This window comes from Artemia sp. Qi Xiang Cuo, chromosome 20 (assembly GCF_049724085.1).
Source record: "Artemia sp. Qi Xiang Cuo chromosome 20, ASM4972408v1, whole genome shotgun sequence".
NCBI lineage: Eukaryota > Metazoa > Arthropoda > Branchiopoda > Anostraca > Artemiidae > Artemia > Artemia sp. Qi Xiang Cuo.
In genome coordinates, this window is record NC_142813.1 from 36,322,301 (window position 1) to 36,343,518 (window position 21,218).

Sequence of the window (21,218 nt, forward strand, 5' to 3'; positions counted from 1 at the left end):
CTGTCTTTCCATGACGATAAAATAAAAGTTCAAAATAGGGATAAAATCCTTTTTAATAGACAACATATAGAAAATTCACAAAAATATCAGATATTTCGGTCACATATACAGTGACCGTCATCAGTAGTAAAACTAAACTAAAACAATTTAAAACAAAAGTTTATATACGAAATCAAATAAAACTATATATTGTTTTAATCTCTAATTCTTTTTAAAGCAAAGGCGGAAGCTAGCCTCTTTGACCTTCTTGGATTCGGTTCATTAGCCGTTCAATGATATAACATTTGGACAAAGGTCAACTACATTGGGTGAATTGAACTTTACTCAGTCAGATTTTAATAAATTATCATAGATAGAGTTCAGCCCATATTCACCTGTATCCCGATTCAAAGCAATATTCTTGAATAAGATTTTCTTTATTTCAAAAGTTTCACGAAAATTTTGCTTTAAACCCCGATCCTTAGTAATCAAAGAGACATTCTCGAACAAAATAAAATGGTCTGGAAAATTAAAGATATGTTCTGAAAGGGCCTAAGTAAATTCTTCCGACATAGAATCTTGCTTTAAAGTCGAAGAAATATAATTTTTATCTGGTAATAATCTCATTTCCAAATTCTGGTTAGTACGTCCTACATATAAGATTCCTTAAGTACATGGGATCTGATAGATCCCACTTTGTTGCCCCAATGAAATTAGATCCTTCCCAAAATTTAAAAAACTACCCAACGTATTATTACTGTTTAAAGCTACCCTTATACCATTGCTTTGTAAAATTCTTTGAAGTTTTTCACTTAGCCCGGGTACATATGGTAAGGAACAAAAAACATCCTTCTCCCGAGTTGTCTCCAAGACTTCCTTAGAAATCTTTAGAAACCTTTTTCTTCTTTTGGAAAAAGTCTGGTTAATTAAGCATTCTGGATACATGTTGCTTATTAGTATTTTCCTTAGAAAAGACAACTCCTCAAATTTTGGAGAGCAAATACTAAAGATCCGATCTGTTAAAGAAATGATTAAACCAATTTTTACCTGGCGAGCGTGACCGGTTGTTATTTGTCGGTTTTCTGTAAATTTTAAAAACTAGACTATTTTGATTTCTCAAAAGAAGAACATCAAGAAAAGAAAGTTTCCCATTGTCTTCCAATTCAACAGTAAACTTTAAATCCCCCCAAACAATTAAGATGTTCCAAAAATCCTTTTAATTCCTCCTCCTATCCTTTTAATCCCATACTGAAATAATGTCATTCATACACCGGCCCCAGAAAATATGTTTTAAAAAATATGAATCTAACGCAATTGTTTCAATTTTCTCCACAAAAATATTAGTTAGTAAAGGGGATAAAGGGGCCCCCATAGGTAGACCATTTATTTGTTCGAAATACTCCTCTCTGAATTGAAAAAAATAAGAGAACTTATTGCACAACCTTACTAAATACATAATTACAGAAACTTTCAAATCCGTTTTGCCACTAATCAAATCCAAATTTCTTATCAGTTTTCCTTCTAGAAGAGTTTCGGCTGCTTCCACGTCAATATTTGTGTACATTGATACAATTTCGAAGCTTGAAAGCAAAGAACTCGAAGAAATTTCTACTTTCTTCAGTTTTTCAACCAAATTCGAAGAATTCTTAATATACGAAGTTTGTGTAGACAAAAGTGGTTTACAGATTGACACTAACCATTTGCTCAAAACACTTGTTGGTGACCTTGTGCTTGACACAATTGGTCGTAATGGTAGGTTAGGCTTATGAATTTCGGGAAGTCTATATAATTTAGGGCACAAGGAACTGCGTGGCAGGTATTTGTAATAAAGTTGAGGTACAGTTTTTCCTTTATTCTTTAAGCACTTCAATTCGCTCTTAAACTTATTTGTAAAAGAGTCTGTTGGATTATACGATAGCTTCTTGTATGTTTTTTCATCATTTAGTAAACTTCTTAATTTTAATTCGCAGTCCTTAGTATTCATCACAACTACAGTGTTACTCTTATCTGCTTTTGTAATGGTAATTGAACCATCCTTTTTCAAGTTTTTAAGAATTCTTATGTCTTTGATGGTCGTACTAGGAAATTCTGGTTTTAATACAAAATTAGACAGGGTTTTTACGGTAGAAGCTCAGTAAGCTAACATCTTTTATTAGATTTGCTTTTTTGTGCAAAGATGTATCCTTTTACACAAGAAATTGGTACCTATTGGTTTTCAAAGTCAGCTCTAGTTTAATTAGCCCCGAGAGCCCCACCCTTAATAGTGTCTGAAAGAGGTGTTAAAATAACAAGATTATAGACGACAGGGAACACAATATGTACCTTTCAAGTTCTAGGCGGGGGGGTGTGTGTGTGTAATTTTTTCAATGAATATACAAAAATAATTTTTGGCACCTATGTATTATACGAGAAACAATTTGGATCGCGAAGATCATATAAACACTCGAGAATTTGGCTTGTGAAGATCAGATATGAAAATAACATGTTAGTTTTAAATGCATAGTGATCAAGGCCATACCCAGGATTTTTTTTCGGAGGGGGTTTTACTGAACGATTTTTTTCGGGTGGGTTACAAAAAAAATTCAAAAAACGCATACAAAATTTGTTTGTATCCATTTTTGTTACGTTTTTACGAGTCAAATAATTTTTTTTTGGGGGGGGTGGGATTCAAACCTCCTATTTATTTCATTCGCCTAAAACAAACTAGTACTTGTGCATTGTACGGTACCCACGAAAGAAATCAAGTTTGGTTAATGCTAATGAAATAATATATAATAGCTTAGAAATAAATTTGGGCTATATATTTGCACATTAGAAGGGGGTGGGGAGTAAATCCTAACATATATTAAATGAGTAACCTAACCTAGGTACCTTCCCCCCCCCCTAAACCCCAAAAAACAATAGTTTAACTATTGTAAACTCCGAGAAACCACGCTTTGCGATCAATTTATCTAGCAAATACCTGTTTGTCCGGTTTTCGTGTAGTATATCCTTGTACAGTCTATAGCGATGGATGACGTATAATGCACCAGCACCACCAAACTTCACTTTTCGAGTGTTTCTCGTATAATCCATAAGTACCGCAGTTTTAATAAAACGATCCCTCAAAGCAGTTTTTTCAAAATCTATAGAGGCAAAGAATCGAAGGGGGGGGGGGGTTGCCCGTATTCAAATTTACGCCACTGATACCTAATATTCAGGCATTAAGTTAGGGAGGGATTAGCGTTAACGGTTAAACAAGAATAGATTTAAACAATCCGATAAAAGGCAAATGTTGAGAAAAACACGGTAGGCCTACTTGTCTGAAACACAACAGCCACTCGAGAAGTGAAGTTTGATTAATGTTAATTAAATTAAACAATATGATGAAAATTCACTAGTTTAGAAACAATTTTGGGCTATATATTTGCACGTTAGGGAGGGGAGGGGGTAAAGCATAGCATATATTAAACAAGTAACCTAACCTAAACTAGGTACCTTTGTTTGCCCTTCTACCCCAAAGGAATATTGTTCATTGAGTGAGAAACCCCTCTTGCTTATCGCACAATAGCAATTCTCTGGTTATAGAAGCTGCTTGACTAGTTTTTTGCGTCAAAAATTCTCGACTGGTTGTGGTATATTACACAAGTACCAAACTCTTCCAGAACATAGAACAGTAATAATTTTATCAGACTTATCTGGTTAAATAATGATCAAAATATTTTTAAAACATTCATCAACAAAACAAACAGCTGTATCCTATTTAACTGCTGGTTTTAAGATCTTTGACTGTACGACACTGTCTTTTTAGTCTAGGATTTCAGGAAGAGAGTACCCCCCCTCAGTATTTAAATAATGAATTACTACTACTACTACTAACAACTCACCGCAGCACCAAGTCGCCTGAGGCTAACACAGCTACGCACGATCCTCCTCCACCCCAATATATTCAAAGCCTCCCTTTTTACACCCGCCCACGAAGTTCCCATTTCCTTTAAATCTTTCTTTATGACGTCCTCCCACCCCAGACGGGGACGACCTGCTTTCCGTTTAGCCCTAGATGGTTGGCCGAAAATAACAACCTTCGGCAATCTGTCATTCTTCATCCGCACAACATGCCCTAACCACCTCAACCTTTCTTTCATTATAGCCCTAGAGAGCGGTATTGAATCACATTTTTCGTATAGCCTATTGTTTCAAATGCGGTCAGTCAGCTGGGTACCCAGAACAATCCTTACGGAATTTCTCCATGAAGTTTTCCATGAAGGGGGTGTCGAATTTCCCAGTATTATTTAGAAAACGATCAGAAATTAAATAAAGAAAACACGTTTTTTCAACTGAAAGTAAGGAGCAACATTAAAACATAAAATAAACAGAAATTATTACGCATATGAAGGGTTTGCCCCCCCCCCGTTAATACCTTGTTCTTTACGCTAAAGATTTTTTTCGTACTTTAAAAAGAGCAATTTATTATAATTAACGGCCTTTGTGATTCAGGGGTCATTCTACGAGAATTGTAACAAAAGTCGAGCTTTAGCGTATAAACCTAGGTATTGACTAGGGGGCGAACCTCCTCATAGCCTATACATAATAATTTTTGTTATTTTTAAGTTTTAATGTTGCTCCTTAATTTCAGTTGAAGAAAACTTGTTTTCTTTTTAATTTAATTCTTAAAACGGAATGGAAACGGAAGATGATGAAATAGTCTTCCACATTCTTATAAAATGTTTTACCCCTTTTTTTGTATTTTCCTTTTGTATACGTTATAAATAGAACGACAGTCTGACCTACAAAATTATTTATTGGTATACAATTTGTATAAACTAAATTGAAAAAGTGATTAACCACCAACCTGCATAAAATAATATAATTCATTCGTAAAAAATGTAACAAAATACAATTTTAAAATTATCACACACCGTGAAGGAAAAATGTAAATAACCTTAAATAGCTCCAATGCTACAGAGTGAAAACGTGCTCTTGTCAACCCCAAAGGGTACGTCACAATACACTTCAGATTCTGAAATTGAATTTGCTACCCAATTGCCATACCCTAGTTTATTGTTTAATAAATGTAATTATCCTTTTCGCCGTTAGGTGTGCTTATCAAAGCAAGAAGCAAAACAATCCCTTCAGTGTTACAATTAGTTGTGATTTACTTTAGAACAAGTATGTTGTCTTTTCAATAGTTCTTTTTTTTTAAATGTGTGCTTTGTTGTGATATTGAGCTAATTAGCCGGTTATTTAGGACAATGGAAAACTAAAGCGCTTTGAAAGAAGCTTGGATTCAAACTAAAGATTTAAAGGTTATATATTTAACTTAACCAGATTTGATAGTTTTCGAGTTATATATCCCACGACGCGTAAGTGTAGGCTATGTCAGGCACTTGTATAGGAATCTGTTTTGGGAGGGAAGAAGGAGCAAAAGATACAAAAGCAGGCGAATAAAATGTAAAAATTACATAAAAAAACTCAAGAATTCTTGAATTCTAGTGACAATTAAGGAATATATATATATATATATATATATATATATATATATATATATATATATATATATATATATATATATATATATATATATATATATATATATATATATATATATGTACATATGCATACATAAATACAGTGGCGTATCCAGGATTTTATTTCTGGGGGGGGGGCCGTCAGTCTACCTTTTTATAGCGGTCATGTGAGCAAGAAAATTATCTACTATTGTGCAAGATTTCAGGCGGGGGGTATGGGGGGGGGGGTAGCTAGGCAAAGAAATGAAAAGTACACACTTGTCATGAGTATTTCTAGTTGTAGACTTTTTTTGGTTGAGAATGTATGACAAAATTTTGCCAACAAAGTCAGAATTAAAAAAAAAGTTAGAAGCAGTGAGAGTTTCTATTTTGGGCGAGTAGATGTTTTGGAACTGACACAAGTGGCAGAATTTAGAAAATATAAAAAAAAGAAGTGCATTATTCCTGATATTTGCCTGTGGGACCCTTGTTTTAGAGAACCAAATAAATAAAAAATAATATTATATCAAAGACAATTACCCAGAATTTGGTTTTGGAGGGGTGGGGGCCTCAGTCTACCTAATATAGCAGCCATGAAAGCAAGAAATGTATTGATATTAACATTGTTTACAGAGGATGAAGCACAATTAAAGTTTAAAAAAACAGAATCAACTGCACTTAGAGAAACGAGCAATAAAAGACGACCTAACCTCTCACAGTAACAGCCGCCGGTCTTTTTTGGCTGCAAATTTATCAAAAACTTGGTCAGCATCGACCTGGATATCGTGGTTCAGGGTCATGTGAGCTAGTCCGTTCAGACGCTCCTCGCCCGTTGAACTCTACAGATAGGTTTTTAATCGCTTAAGACACCTACAGCTCCTCTCAGCAGAAGCGGTAGTCACTGGTAATGTCTGAAAAATCGTCAAAAGCCTTTGAATGCATGGAAAAAATTTTGCATTGCATGACGCAAGAGTCGAAGCAACAGTTGATGGTTTCTCAGATATTCCGAGCCACTTCTGTTTCCAAAGAACTAACTCACATTCAAGCGCACGTCTACCCCGTGAAATCCCTCGTAAACAGCAACGGCGTTCACAAATTCATTAATATTTAATGACTCGCTGTTAGCTGGCAAAAGCCTTCCGATTTTGAAAGATGCCTCCTGATGGCGCAAAAATATTTGATCAAGTTCTTCAATAAGTGAAGCAAAGTAAGGTTCTAACAATGATTCGCAATAAAAAACCTTGATGGACTCATTATCGTTGATGGACTTTCGGCGGATAGACTTTGGAACAGCCGGAGCCACATTTAACTCTTGTGCAAGCTTACAGGCTTTCTGAAAAATTGTTTCAAAATTATTTTGTTTTGACTGCAGTAAAGAATCAGAACATAGCTTAATATGCCGACAGCACTCAACGAAGTCTAAATCTTTGGTTTGCAGAGCATTAGAGACAGTGAGCATTAGGGCACTTACAAACTCTAGCATAGCTATCGTGAACATAAAACTAAATTTGGTTGCTGCTGAAACCAATGCATCCGCTTTTAAAATAACTTCCGTATCGCACCATAATCTACCAACTATTTCCTTAAGTACTGAAATAATCACATGATACAAAGACATAAAACTAAATTGTAATCATGATGCTCCATCCATCTCGTTTAACACTACTTCATTAGCTTTCTCACAGGACTATTGGGAAAAACGACAGTGACCGCTTCTACAAAAATATTTGTTCTATATAATGAGGATGATAAAAATTATACGATCGGCTGGATAGTAGCAAAGGTTGATCTAACAAGTCATACCCTACTAATTTTATATAAAGCCAAACTTAAGCCGTGCAATGCACAGTGGGTGTAGATCACATGCGAATAATTTTTCCTAATTTCTGCCTGTGCACCAGAATAGCAGCCTGACGTGTTGCTGGCCCCATCAAAACCAACCCCCACAAATTTCTCCATTTTTAAGCCGAATGCAAAGTATTGGCTGATGATTTGTTCCGCTACTGCAGAGCCGGTGAGATTTCCACAAACATAAAACCCGAGAAACAGCTATTCAAGTAAAGCGCGAGTTTCATATTAGTATCTGACTGCAAGAACTAACTAGAAATAATTAGGCTTGTCAGCATGTATATCAATAACTGTACAACAAACCTGAAGAATCCTTTGATGCTATATGCTGATGACTGCAAGCTCCTAGGACTGGCCCAGTACAACCTAAATCTGTCAACTATGCAAGAAGATATGGAAAGACTATCTAGATGGTCATCGGATTGGTGTCTACAGTTCAATGCCTTAAAATGTAAAGTTCTACATCTTGGACGCAATACTCCAAAACTTGCATATCACATAGGAGACGCCCAGCTTGAGGCAGTCAGTGAGGAGAAGGACCTGAGGGTTATTGTTGACAATGAGCTGAAGTTTCACTGCCACACACGAGCTCGTGTTGCAAAAGCAAACCAAGCCCTTGGCCTCATAAAGCGAACATTTACCACCAGGAAGTCGGGAGTGATTACGAAACTGTACAAAGCCATGGTTCGTCCTCACCTGGAATCTGGCATGACCCTAGCCTCTCTGTACTATAAGATGGAGGTGAAAGTACTTGAGAGTGTCCAAAGAAGAGCCAGTAAGCTTATCTCTGCATCCAAGACAAATCTTACAAGGAATATATCAACTTACTCGAACTCCCTAGCTTATTATACCATAGAAAAAGAGGAGACGTAATAGCAACTTGTACGTTGCTTAAAAACGAGCTATAAAGTCATGTCTTTTCCCTGTCCTTCTCATCTACCACAAGAGGACACACCAAGAAGCTGCAGGCCCCCCGTTGCATCAAGCAAGAGCGCCAACAGTTCTTCTCAGTCCGTTCTGTCCCACTCTGGAACAGCCTATCCAAAGCCACCATCCAATCTAAAACTCTAGATAAAGTCTCTAGCGAGATTTCTACAGGAGGCTCAACACCACCTTATCTCGCTGGACATGCGATTTAAGATAATTTAAGGTACTTTTCTTTCTTTCCTCTCATGTGACCTTTCTGTTTCAATGCTTAGCTTACACTGGAATTATAGCAGCGTTTGAAACTTTGAATGAACTATCGCCTGTTAGTCTGATTCCTTATTGCAATTCATTCATTGCAGAGAAGCTAGTACCTGTAGCTGCAGGGGTTAAATAGTGAAAAAAATTCCTTTACATCTTGTTTGATTACATCAGACAATTACATAGTTGATGATAAAATATTGATATAAGCTTGTTGGAGAAATGGATAGCCATTTAACAAGAAATGAAAAAAAGAACGGGTGTTGCAAATAACTTAAAAGCGTGAATATTTCGGAACTTACTTTATTGGCACTTAAAAAAAAGAACAAAAAAAATTTCGGGGGGGGGTCCTCCGCCCCCCCCCCGGGATACGCTACTGGTAGGCAGCAGTAATTTTTTTTATGGAGAGAGAAGAAAGAGAAACAGTTAAACTCCAGTCAAGGGCTTCTTACGATCTTGGACGGTTTTTGAATTAGGTGAATGAAACTTTCAGAATTGAATCCAAAGCCAAATATGTACCATAGGGAGCAGATCCATCAGGAGGGGGAGAGCAGCTGCCTGGGTGCTGTGTCTGGGAGGAAGCATTACAGCTTGGAAGTTGCTCACCTAGATCACATTTTTCACTTTAATTTAGGCTCTTTTTGCTTATATTTGAGTTGGAAGGGAGAGGGGGGGGGGGTTGTAATTAATTTGACTCTGGGTACTTCAAACCCTAAGAACAGCTCTGCTGGGAAAGTATTGCCAAGCTACCCCTTTCTTGGTTCTAGGATTTAGAAGATTGCATTTATGAGAGTTATGACAGAATCTGTCTGAATTATGACAAAAATATTTTAATTACATTTTGAGTTTTCAATGTTTTCCTTTCTGTTTAAAAATACAGTCCATGGTATCTCAGTAGAGTTTTAAGCAATATCTCAGTAGAATTTTAAGCAATATCTCATTAGAATTTTAAGCAATATCAAAAATTGCTATCTTAAAACTAGAAGTAGAGCCTACATATCTAAAGAATTTTGGATACTTTTCCATTATGCAGACACATCTGGTTAACCACTATAGAGTAGGCAATGATTAAACCTGTTTTTGACGTGTTAACTGCTATAGAATAGGCAATGATAGCATGGTGTTCATTGCATAAACAATATTAAACTGTGATTTTTGGGGTTTAGGGGGGAGGTAACTAGGTTAGGCTAGGTTATGTATTTGATATATGCAATGCTTCACCCTCCCCCTAACGTGCAAATTTATAGCCCCAAATTTGATTATAAATTATTATACATTCACCCTATTTTGTTTCATTTCATTAGCATTAGCCAAACTTGACTTTTTAGAGGTGTCAAAATAATGGGAAAGTACCAAATTTTTTTTACCAACTCAACCTCAGCACTTTCCTAAATGGCAAAAAGCCCACAAACAAGAATTTTACCAAAGATCAGGCTTTCTAGATCTTGTGAAAATAAAATCTTACATAGCCTAGTCTACATACCAAGATTGGATGATTCTGAGGGTATTTTGTTCAAATTGGTTTTGCTTGGCATTATAAATAACTGTTGATGAGAAATAATCTTCATAAGTAAAAAAAAACCACTCAATAAGTTAACTTTGGTATAGAGGGTAGCATAGGATTTGATGTTTTGGGAGAAAAAACATGTTTTCTTACTTTCATTTTACTTTGAACATATTTGCATAGGCTAACCTAGTTCTTCTATGTCATAGCGCAGTAGCCTAGTTTTTCTTGGCTACTGCATAGTTACCAGTTTTGCTAAATGGGCCAAATATAGCCTAAATCTACTAGTTTTGATGGAAAACTCTCATTCTTTGCTATTTTCAACCAACAGTTGACTTGATGCCTAATAAAACAAAAAAGGTAAATAACTTGGGAATAAATTATATTATTAGCTATTGAAGGGGAGGGAGCAAGGTGTAATTGATATTAGAACAACCACTAGGCCTACTAGCCTGGCCTAAAACCCACTGTGAACCAATTGAAGTTAAAATTGAATATACTGTTCCTCTAATTAGGCAATAGTGTTTACTTAACAAGAGGCAATATACAAGCCTTACAAAAACACAAGACCACCTATCATTACTTTGCCATTATCATCTTACCTTACATTAATCCATTTGAGAGCTTTAAGGTCCGCCGGACCTGTAGTGCTTTTGAGTTGACGACTCCCAATTGAACCTCCACTGTCTCTTCTCCCACTCCTTGTCAAGGTGGCATTTGAATGACTGGATCAAGGAGCGCTGACAGTTGAGTCCTTCAATTGATTCCAGTAGTGTATGACTCTTCTTGAGAAGTACATTTGACGGGTTCTCGATCGGGAGCTTAACTTTTGCAGCTTCTTGGAGTGTCCTCTTGTGTAATGATGGCTTGTGCCATGACTGCTGCTAAAGATGGTAGAGTTTTCTTCTCGAAGTTTGTAAGTCAGCATCATATCGCTACGCATACGTCTGTAGACGAGGGTAGATAGCTTAAGTTGCTTGAGGCGGTCCTCATATGAAGTTGATTTTTGGCTTTTCACGCACTCTGTTGCTCGCCTCTGAACATTTTCGATGAGCCTTACATCTTGCCGGTAAGAAGGAACTGCAAGGCACATGCCAAAATCGAGATGGGGTCTGACGAGAGCTTTATATAATTTTATGAATATTGTTGCCTCTTGGCTACTGATGGTCCGTTTTAATAGGCCAAGGCTGGAATTTGCACGGGAAACAAAATGCTGGACGTGGCTTTGGAAGTTCAACTTGTCGTCGATGATAACACCAAGGTCCTTTTCTTCTTCTCTATTCTCTAGATGCTCTCTTGTTTTTGTGATGGGATTGTAAATTGAGTAAGTAGTCATTGGGTTGTTAGGTCCAAGGTGCAAAATACAGCATTTGATTGTATTGAATTGAAGGAGCCAGTCTTGAGTCCAATCCTGTAACCTGTCTATGTCATGTTGGATGGTCTGTGGATTTGCGATGCAAAATAGTTTGGCATCATCAGCGAACAAATGCATATTATTATCTACATGATTGAAAATGTCGTTGATGTACATCAAGAAAAGGGTTGGGCCTAGTAAAGTTCCCCGTGGTACCCCGCTCATTACCATAGCCTCATGGGAGTAGATTGGCTGGCCACCCATCTCGAATAAGTGGACTTTCTGCTTGCGGTTGGTGAGAAAATTTATTAGCCAGTCTTTCACAGCTGAATTGATGCCGGAGGCAGATAATTTGAAGCGCAATCAAATGTGCGATACCTTGTCGAAAGCTTTGGTGAATTCCAGCAGCAGTAGGTCAACTGAATGTCCTTGGTCAATCAGATTTGTAATTTATTGGTATGATTCCAATAGGTGCGTTTCTATTGATTTTCCTGACTGGAATCTATGCTGCTCGGGTGGCAAGATCTTGTTTTTGGTTTTTGGATCTTGCTAATTGGTCGATAATTCTCAGATTTGATGCGATCACCTTTTTTTAATACCGGCGTTATGTTGGCTACTTTCCAGTCTGTTGGTAGCTCTCTAAAGATAAGTGACATCTGGAAGATTCTCATGAGGGGCTCTGCTATCACTTCTGTGGTTTCTTTTAATAGTCTGGGGTGTATATTATCGGGCCCTGGCGACTTGTTAGCATCAAATTTCAGTTGAAGTTTAAGGACATCTGTAGACGATACCGTGGTGCTCTCCGTTGGGGCTTTTACATCGTATTTCGATGGGGAAAGTAAAGGGGCATCTGGTTCAGTGGTGAAAACTGAGACAAATTGTAGGTTCAGTAAGTCAGCAAGCTTTTTAGTGTCTGTAGTTTCTTCACCTTGCTCTGTTATCAGGTTTTTGATACACCGTCTATTTTGGTCCTGGCTAGAGACGTACCGCCAAAACTTCTTTGGGTTTTTCTTGGCTTCATCAGCAATTTTGGATTCAATGCTCGTATGCAAGGCCCCCGTCAAGTTTTTAAGTTTGTTCCGGCTTTTTTGAATATTTCTCTCTATTTTCAGGGGAGTGGTGTTTTTTTTATATTTATTACATTTTCTGCTTTTACGGTTGATTTCCCTCTTAATCTCTTTTGTCATTATAGGAAGTGTTCTTGGTTTGGGGACGAGCTTCCTTGAGGTGTACTGATTTGCTTTGCTTATCAGTAATTCTTTGAAACACTGCCATTGCTGTTCTAGAGAAACAGATAAGACGTCATCCTATCTAATGTTGTTGAGATCCATTCTAATCTTCTCATAGTTAATAAAGGTCTTCTTGATGTAGCGATTTGATACTTTGAGGAATGTTGTTCTAATGTCTGTGGTGACATGATCACTCTTTCCGATTGGGGACATGTAAGAGGTAGGGAGGAGAGCTTCTGGTTTCCTGAAAAATACCATGTCGAGAAGGTTTGGTTGCTGAAGAAGAAGAAGATTTTATTTGAATAAATCAACATAACAAAAAAACATATACCCCCAACAGAGAGCAAAGCTCGTAAAATTGGGTATTAATAATAAAAAAAACAAAACAAAACAAAAAAACAAAACAAAAAAACATTTCCTCATCATAACAAAAGAGAGAAAGAAAAAAAAACCTGGTAAAAGAAAAAAACAAAAAACATAACAAACATAAAGAAAACAAACGCTGGACGAGTGGGGCATGGAAGGCTATCCCAACATGGGTAACAAAGCTGTCCCTCCCTAAAACGCGTTGGCTGGTCGATAATTTAGTGGAGAAGGGGTATCATGAATAATATCAATGATTTGGCTCGTAGGACCAGATGAGACGTAGGGAAACTGGTCTTTCCAGGTGATTTTAGGCAGGTTGAAGTCACTTGCGATTAGAAGCTCGCCTTGGTGGGTTTCTGCAATCTTGCAAATGAGCTCTGCTTGTTTCCCATCTGTTTCCTCTGGTAACGGTGCTGACGGACTTCTATATACACAACCGACTCTGACAGAATGGTCGTCTTTATTCCCTGGAACTGAAATATCAAAGAAAATGGACATCAAGTGCATCAATGACTTCTCTCTGCATCCTGATCAGGTTATCTACTGTATTTCTCTCTCTGCGAAAACCTGTCTGAATATCCTGCAGCAGGTTAGCTTCATCTATTGCAAATCTCAATCTCTTACCTCAAAATGGGAGCAGAGTTATCAAGCGATGATTTTCTACTTTGTGTGGTTCATTTGGTTTGGGGATCATGATGGATGTGCCATTCTTCCAAATTGTAGGGAAATTGCCCTCCTTCCACAATTTGTTGATGAGTTTCTAGCAGAATATCCTTCTATTTATCAGTCAGCCTTTAAAAGAAAACAGGGTATATGTTGTCACAGCCTGATGAAGTCTCTGGTAATGTCTTTAGAACAAGTTCAAATTCTACTTTTGAGAAGGGTTTGTTATAATTTGATACTAATTGTTGCATAGAAAGTTTTCTTGCTTTAGTGTAAGTTGTTGAATGTGGGCTGGTTCCTTCAAATGGATCTTTCTTACCTCTTGGCTGGTGGAAATGACTTGCTCCTGCCTCAGCTTTTGTTTTGTTATCAGCAATCAATTGTCCTTGGTAGGTTGTTGGGCCCAGTGAATGGTGGTACAATTCTCTCCTATTCATCTTTTTTATGAAGGTATACACTTTTCCAAATGGATCCCTGAAACTGAGATTAGCAACAAATTACTTCCAAGATTCTGCTTTAGCTTCATTTATTGTTTTCTAAATTCTGCCTGGGCCCATGTTTTTTTTCTATAATTTTCAATTGTCAGAATTTGGTTGTAATTGTTTGAAGCTTGGTTTAGTTTCTTCTCACTTAAGCTACACTGTTCATTCCTAGTCTTGTTGCCCAAGGTCTTGATGGGGATAGTCTTCTTAGCCACTTCCATCAGCAGATCTTGTAATCTTTCCATTCTCTTCTCTTTAGTCATAACTGTTGCCAGTTCTTCTTCAGGACTTATCCTTGTAAGTTCTTCCTGGAAGTAATCCCAGTTAACTTTCTTCAATTTAAAGGTAGGGCGTGTTGGTGGGGTTTGACTTCTTAGTGTAGATTCTTTATACTCAATTATCACTGGCTCATGATCACTGGTTAAGGTTGGTTCAGGAGTTAAACTTATATTTAGTTGATTGGTTATTGCTACCGCAGAGAATGCCAGGTCAATAGTAGAGTATACTTCTGTAATTGGGTTTCTTCTAGTTTAAAGTTCAAGTGGGGTCACTAGACCAATGTCATCATTTTTATCCAGAGCACTTAGGATATTTATACCACTACGATTATGATATCCACATAAACACCAGGCATCTGAGTGGACGTTAAAGTCACCAGTAATAATAAAAGGCTCTTTGACTTTAATCACTTTCCACTTTATTGAAAATGTCCTCTGTTTGTGGCTTGTTTCCATTGGGGTTATATACATCAACAATAACTATTGTATCCCTTTTACCCAGGAGTACTTGGCAAGCTACCATTTCAATTTTAGAACTTCTGATAACTTCAATATCTAGTTTTTGAAACATTAATGACTTTTTAATGCAAATTGATATTTCTCCTCTTGACTGTTCTGCTCTATCTTTTCTTTATTACTTCATAATTTCTAAGTCTACATGAGTACTGGGGTTGTAGCCATGCTCCTTGAAAGCATCCAAAATCAATTTTTCTTTTTCTAAATAGCACTCCAATAAATCCTTTTTCCCTTTCATAATAGATTGGATGTTAAAAGATAGCAACTTCATTCTGGTTTATTTGCTAGATTCCAAACTTCTTCTACATTGATTTCGACTTTGATCAGTGAGTGCATAAGATGATATAACTTCTCTATCCTATCTTTCATTTCTAATTTCTTGATGTCTATCACTTCTGGCACTTTGGATACAAATAACACTAGCTGTTGAAGGGTGTTTTTAGGTTCAAGGAGGGATTGCTCTTCCTCAGCCGTCTTATTCAGTGCATCTGCATAACTCTGGTATGCATTAGCTGCTCTTTTCATTGGTATGTTTTGGGCAACTGCAACTTTTATGATTTCACCGTTTTGTCGGTGGACTGGGCAGCAACCTGATTTTGTTGAGTGGTTTTTCCCACAGTTAGCACAGACATACTTTTGGTATTTTTCTGACTCTTTGGCTTCTAGTTTTTAAGGGACACTCATTAGAAGAGGGTTTGATTGCACATCTCAAGCATACAGCATGTGGTGACCTACATTTTTTTTTAGCGTGGCCATACTTTTGGCTTTTAGAACACTGAATAATTGGTCAGTTGCATCTCTCAATATTTCTTTTTCTTCCATATAGCCAAATACACTGGGGAAGAGAGTTGCTCTCAAATGCAACAAAAATACTCAGGCTATCTTCTAATTTTTTGGTCTCTTGATTGTATCTTTTCAACCTCCTTAATCTAAATATTAGTTTCTACCCTGAGGTCTGTCAGCAGTTCTTCCTTTGAATAATCTAGTGCTATTTGCTTGATTACACCATAGCTGACCTTTCTTTTCTCTTCATGTGCTACATCAACATCATCTAGCTTCTGAATTTTCATTAAAGTATCCAATGCAGTTTGCAATTGAACATATACAGATAGTCAATTTGGGAGCAGTGAAGATGTTAAAAATAGAATAGCCGAGACTCAGGGTGATTTTTCACAGTTAAAAAAAAGTCTGGAAGAATAGGAAGATAAGTCTGCAAACTAAGATTAGAATATTAGAAGCTACAGGGATGTCAGTGGTCAAATATGGCTCCGAAGCATGGGCGCTCCGTAAAGCGGATGAAGATTTGATAGATGTTTTCCAGAGAAAGTGCTTAAGGATTGTTCTGGGTACCCGGCTGACTGACCGTATTTCAAACAATAGGCTATACGAAAATTGTGGTTCAATACCGCTCTCTAGGGCTATAATGACAGAAAGGTTGAGGCGGTTAGGGCACGTTTGTACGAATGAAGGATGACAGATTGCCGAAGATTGTTCTTTTCGGCCAACCATCTAGGGCTAAACGGAAAGCAGGTCGTCTCCGTCTGGGGTGAGATGACGTCATAAAGAAAGATTTAAAGGAAATGGGAACTTCGTGGGCGTAAAAAGGGACACTTTGAATAGATTGGGGTAAAGGAGGAGCGTGCGTAGCTGTTTTGGCCTCAGGCGGCTTGGTGCTGCGGTGAGCTGTTAGTAGTAGTAGTAGTATCTTATGTTGAGTAAAAGTCAATTTTTTCGAATTTTCTTAAAATCTAGAGTGATTGCTCTGTCTGATGGAAGTTTTACCTGTGAGGTGAAAACCACTGTTAGATTAGTCCCTGATTCACTGCTTATAAACTCACTAGTTGCCTCTATTCCATCATTTCTAGCTCTGAGTTTCTCTAGAAATCTTTCAACTATAGGAGGTTTTAAAGTCTTAGAAGTTTCTTGCTCAAGAGGTGAGCCACTTCTCTTACCATTTCTCTTCGGCAAAGCACTGATCTCTTCAGCCTCCATAAGATTTACAACATCTGTGGGTAAATATTTACCAAATCATATTATTGAGTTACAACTAAAGTGAAGATACCACTCAATGCCTTGTTTATGCTCTTTACGAATATAATAATCATTTTTGTTGGAAGCAAATTTTAGCCCCCAGCCCTATATATACCAATTCCGGGGTGAGATGGGTCCATGAGGGGTGTCGTGTTAATGGTAGGTATTCGTTACATTATAGGTAAGATTACCCTTCCCCCCCCCCCTAATTTTAAACAAAATAACCTGAAGTGGTATATATATATGGGGAGGTTCGTTAATTAATGTAAACCAAAAATTTGTTTAGGATTTGTAAATGCCATAAAAAAAGCATCATGTGGTATATTAACTTTAGTTATAACTCAATAATATGATTTGATAAATATTTACCGTGATGTCCTCCTCTTCTTCCTGGGGAAGGGGAGGATAATCAACTGACAACCCTGAAAATCTATCATGGACACTTACTGAGGGTATAAATTGTAAATTTTGGGTTTGGGGTGCATGGTATAAATGACCTTGATGACTTGAATATGACAGAGGTGCATAGTAAACTGTAGGGGGGGGGCCTTGAGTTTCGTGATATGTTGAGTAAGGAAATTGTAAGTGAACATTTTTTGGAGTTTGATGGGGCTGTCCAGAGTATAATGGAAATGGCTGGGTGTTAGATGGTGAGTATGCTCTGTGTGGTGGTAAGAATGATGTTTGTGGAGGAGACAATCCTACTAGTGCTGGCGTTGATCCTGTTTGTGTATGGTTTGTCGGTTGTGGATGGCTAGTTCCCACTGTGACACTTCCCCCAGGGGGAACCCCCATTAGAGGGTGAGGATTCACTAATCAATCCTAATACAAATATTGTAAATGCTCTTACCCGAAATAAAATTTCAGAATACGAAATAGTCTAGAAAATAGGCCTGGGCAAAAATTTTTCAATTTTACCGTGTTTTCCGTTTTCCTCGACCTCCTCTGCCAAAGTTTAAATAATATTGCTTTCCGACAATGCTTCAGGGTTGCCAGAAGGTCAAACAAAAAACGAGCCCGAGCCTTTGGAAAACAAGCCAAAATACACCCGAGCCTTTGAAAACCAAGATTGCCATCATGATCAGTTCATAAAGTACAAAAATTGCCAAAATCTGTGTGTTTCACAACAATTTTCAGTGCTAAAGTAAAAAAAAAATTGCACGTGTCGCGGCTTACGCCGCGAGACACGCATGGCCTTATAAGTGTAGTTGTATTAGTTCTAGGATCATTTTTTTTGTCCGGTTATTTCAAACTTAGCACCAATCGAAAAAAAAACACGGCAAAAAGGCGGTCCTGGTTAAATAAAGTTTTGCACAAATCTCTCATAACAAATACGGAAAAATGTGGTCCAAACTCTTTGTTAATTAATTAACCTTTTTCAAAATCGTCATCATTTCGTCAATGACAAAATCAAAAAATTGTACTACGAAAGTGCTACAAATTAAAGCACGTGCCACAGTGCTACACATGATGAAATAGTGCTAAAATAGTTCTTTCGTACTAAAGTCAGAAAAAGTTTTGCCCCTAATCTAATTCTACTTTTACCTTGCTTGCTTACCCTTTGTTCATCTTGCTCCACTTTCACGGAAGAACAACAATTTATGCGATCCGCCAAAATTGAAGTGAAATACACAGCAGCAACATTTTAAGAAATTTAAAATAAATCTCTTGTGAATTATTATCTCAATTAATCAGTAGTTGCACCGAACCAATCGTGCTCAAATCCTCCTCAGGGCCTTACTGTGGAGTTTTTTTTTTATCCTGAAACTTCCCCACAGTAGAGTGCAGTCGGTTTGTTATCATTGTAATATCCTTTCTTGTTTTATTTTAAAGCTTATTCCAATAGGCAATGCTTAGAAGTCCTCCAAAAAAATGTCCCCCCAGATCCCACCCCAAATACCAGTGAAATTGATGCCCATCTTGGCTGGTCAAGCTCACTATCACAATGTTCACATGATAGCTCCAATTCTGAGAATAGGACAATCATCAGTGTAGGGGCTAATGTCACTATAAATGATGATAATGGGTTTCAAGAGGTCCTTTCTAGAAGCTCTAAAAAAGGAAAAAAATCTCCCCAATCAAAAGTATTTCCCCTCTCCCTGCCCAAGATGCTCCCTCCCAAAAACTTAGGAATTTACATTAAAAATTCTCCTATTACCCCCTTTGAAATAAAAAAGATAACTGCAATAAGGGTTGCAATTTTCAAATTGCTAAAATCAATGTTCTCTCTTAATATTCACTGTGATGGATCTCTGTTAATTGCTGTCCAAGATCAGAAATCAGCAGAAACAATAATTAATCTAAAATTCCTTCTGAATACCCCAATTAATGCATCTAAATGGAACCCAAGACAATCCCCAACAAAAATAGTAGTTTATAATGTTCCCCCAGAAATACCCATTCAGGAGTTAAAAGAAGGGCTCTCAGCTAGGGCTGGCAACACAATCCTGTTGAAGATGAAGATGTTGATAACATCAGTTGAAGATGTTACCCAACTTGGTAAACCTAACTCTAATAGCCTAAAAACAAGTAGATCCTTCTTATTTACACGGAAGGAAAAAATTAATGTCTCAGAAAACTTATTCCTATTTGGGCAAATCAAACCGCACAAGGAATACAAATCAAAGCCTATCCAGTGTCAGAAGTGTCTCAAACTGGGACACACAACAAACAAATGCAATGAAATTCTCCGAGAGTGTAGTAATTGTAAAGCACTCCATCCTAAAGAGTTAACAACTTGCAACAACACTCAGCCTAAATATATCAATTGCAAAGGCCGACATGAATCTACCAATAAATCACTATGTCCTGCATATAAGAAAAGAGCACTAACACTCCAAATAGCAACAGAGAAGGCCATTCCATACCCCTTTGCAGCAATGGAAGCAAATGCTGCCCAACAATACCAAATAAAGCCTATAATAAAACCAACCAAAACCCCCAAGCCAAACGACCCCAATGCATCAAGTAGGCCTACCCCGTATAAAACACCATCCTCTAAGCCCCCTAGCTCACATCCCTATCAGAAGGAATCACCAAGTCAACAAGCCTCCCTGTCCGGTGAGATGAGGTCAGCCTGGCGTCCCCTCCCAAGAAGAAACAAACCAGAAATACTACCGGGAATTAATCCCTTAACTGACAAACCGGATTCACAACCTAACATGCAAACTCCAAATATATGCCTATTCATTCTAAACTGTAATACAGTACAGGCCGTGAACATACATCAACTACAGAAAACAAAAATCGTTGCAGAATTGGCAAAAATCTACATCCCTGATGATATGCTCATTCAAGCGAAAAAAGATCTTGCTTTACTATTATCAAAGCTGAACATTGATGCACAGTCATATGAAAAATAAATCAACAACACAACACATATCAATACTCCAGTGAAATGTATGATCACTCACAGAAAATAAGCTAAATGAACTAATATCTTTTATGAATAATAATGCCATTAATATTGCTTGCCTCCAGGAAACTCATTTAACCCAAAATCAACAAATTAAGTCTCCGGGATATACTATCCTGAGATAGGATAGATCATCAGAGAGAAAAGGAGATGGAGTAGCTTTAATAGTTAAAAATAGTACGAAATTCTGTGGCGTCAATTTTCCATATTTTGCAAATGATGTTGATGCAATTGGTATCAGTGTTTGGCTGAATAATACAAACACCTTCACAATAAGCTTTTATAACCCTAATGGCCAAACTACAGATGCCATGGATTTCTTTAAATATATAAATAATTCTAATATGTTAAAAAAATCATTATTTGCGGATACTTCAATGTCCACAGCCTTTTGTGCGGGAATAACCCAGCAAATAAAGCTGGTTAATTGATTGAGCATATGGCTTCAAATAATATTGAATTAGCAGTTGCTACACCTCCAATCCTGAATACATATTTCAACCCCAAAAGTGAGAGATTCTCTACAATTGACCTACAAATTGTGTCATTAAACATTTTGAATAAAATTTATATAAATAAAATTGATAGTCTATGTACTGACCACTTTGCTATAGTTTGCTCCCTAAATGAACCTGCTGAAACCCTATCACATACCTCCAAATATATCAACACTAAAGCAAATTGGTCTATGTTCCAAAATAAGCTTAATGATGGAATTACAAGTTTCACCCAAAATTCATGCATTTCAAACACAACAGTTGACACACATGCTGAAGTCTTGACATCCTTACAAAAAAATACAGCTAATCATGCTATCCCTAGGGCAACACCCAAGAAATCCTTCCCTAAACACATTCCCAAAGCATGGTGGACAAATGAGTG

General features: G+C 37.2%; 1 protein-coding gene across 5 annotated transcripts in view; it reads left to right on the forward strand.

The window, feature by feature from the left end:
* LOC148940154 (poly(A) RNA polymerase GLD2-B-like) overlaps positions 1 to 21,218 on the forward strand; it is a 610,602-nt gene that overhangs the window by 38,089 nt on the left and 551,295 nt on the right. Inside the window, exon 1 of one of the 5 annotated variants that reach the window (XM_089105756.1) lies at positions 5,156 to 5,264. The exons of the other annotated variants lie outside the window; for them this stretch is intronic. The gene's annotated coding sequence lies outside the window, so the exon portion shown is untranslated. Of the gene's footprint in view, positions 1 to 5,155; positions 5,265 to 21,218 lie in introns of those variants that run through there. 5 annotated transcript variants of the gene reach the window in all.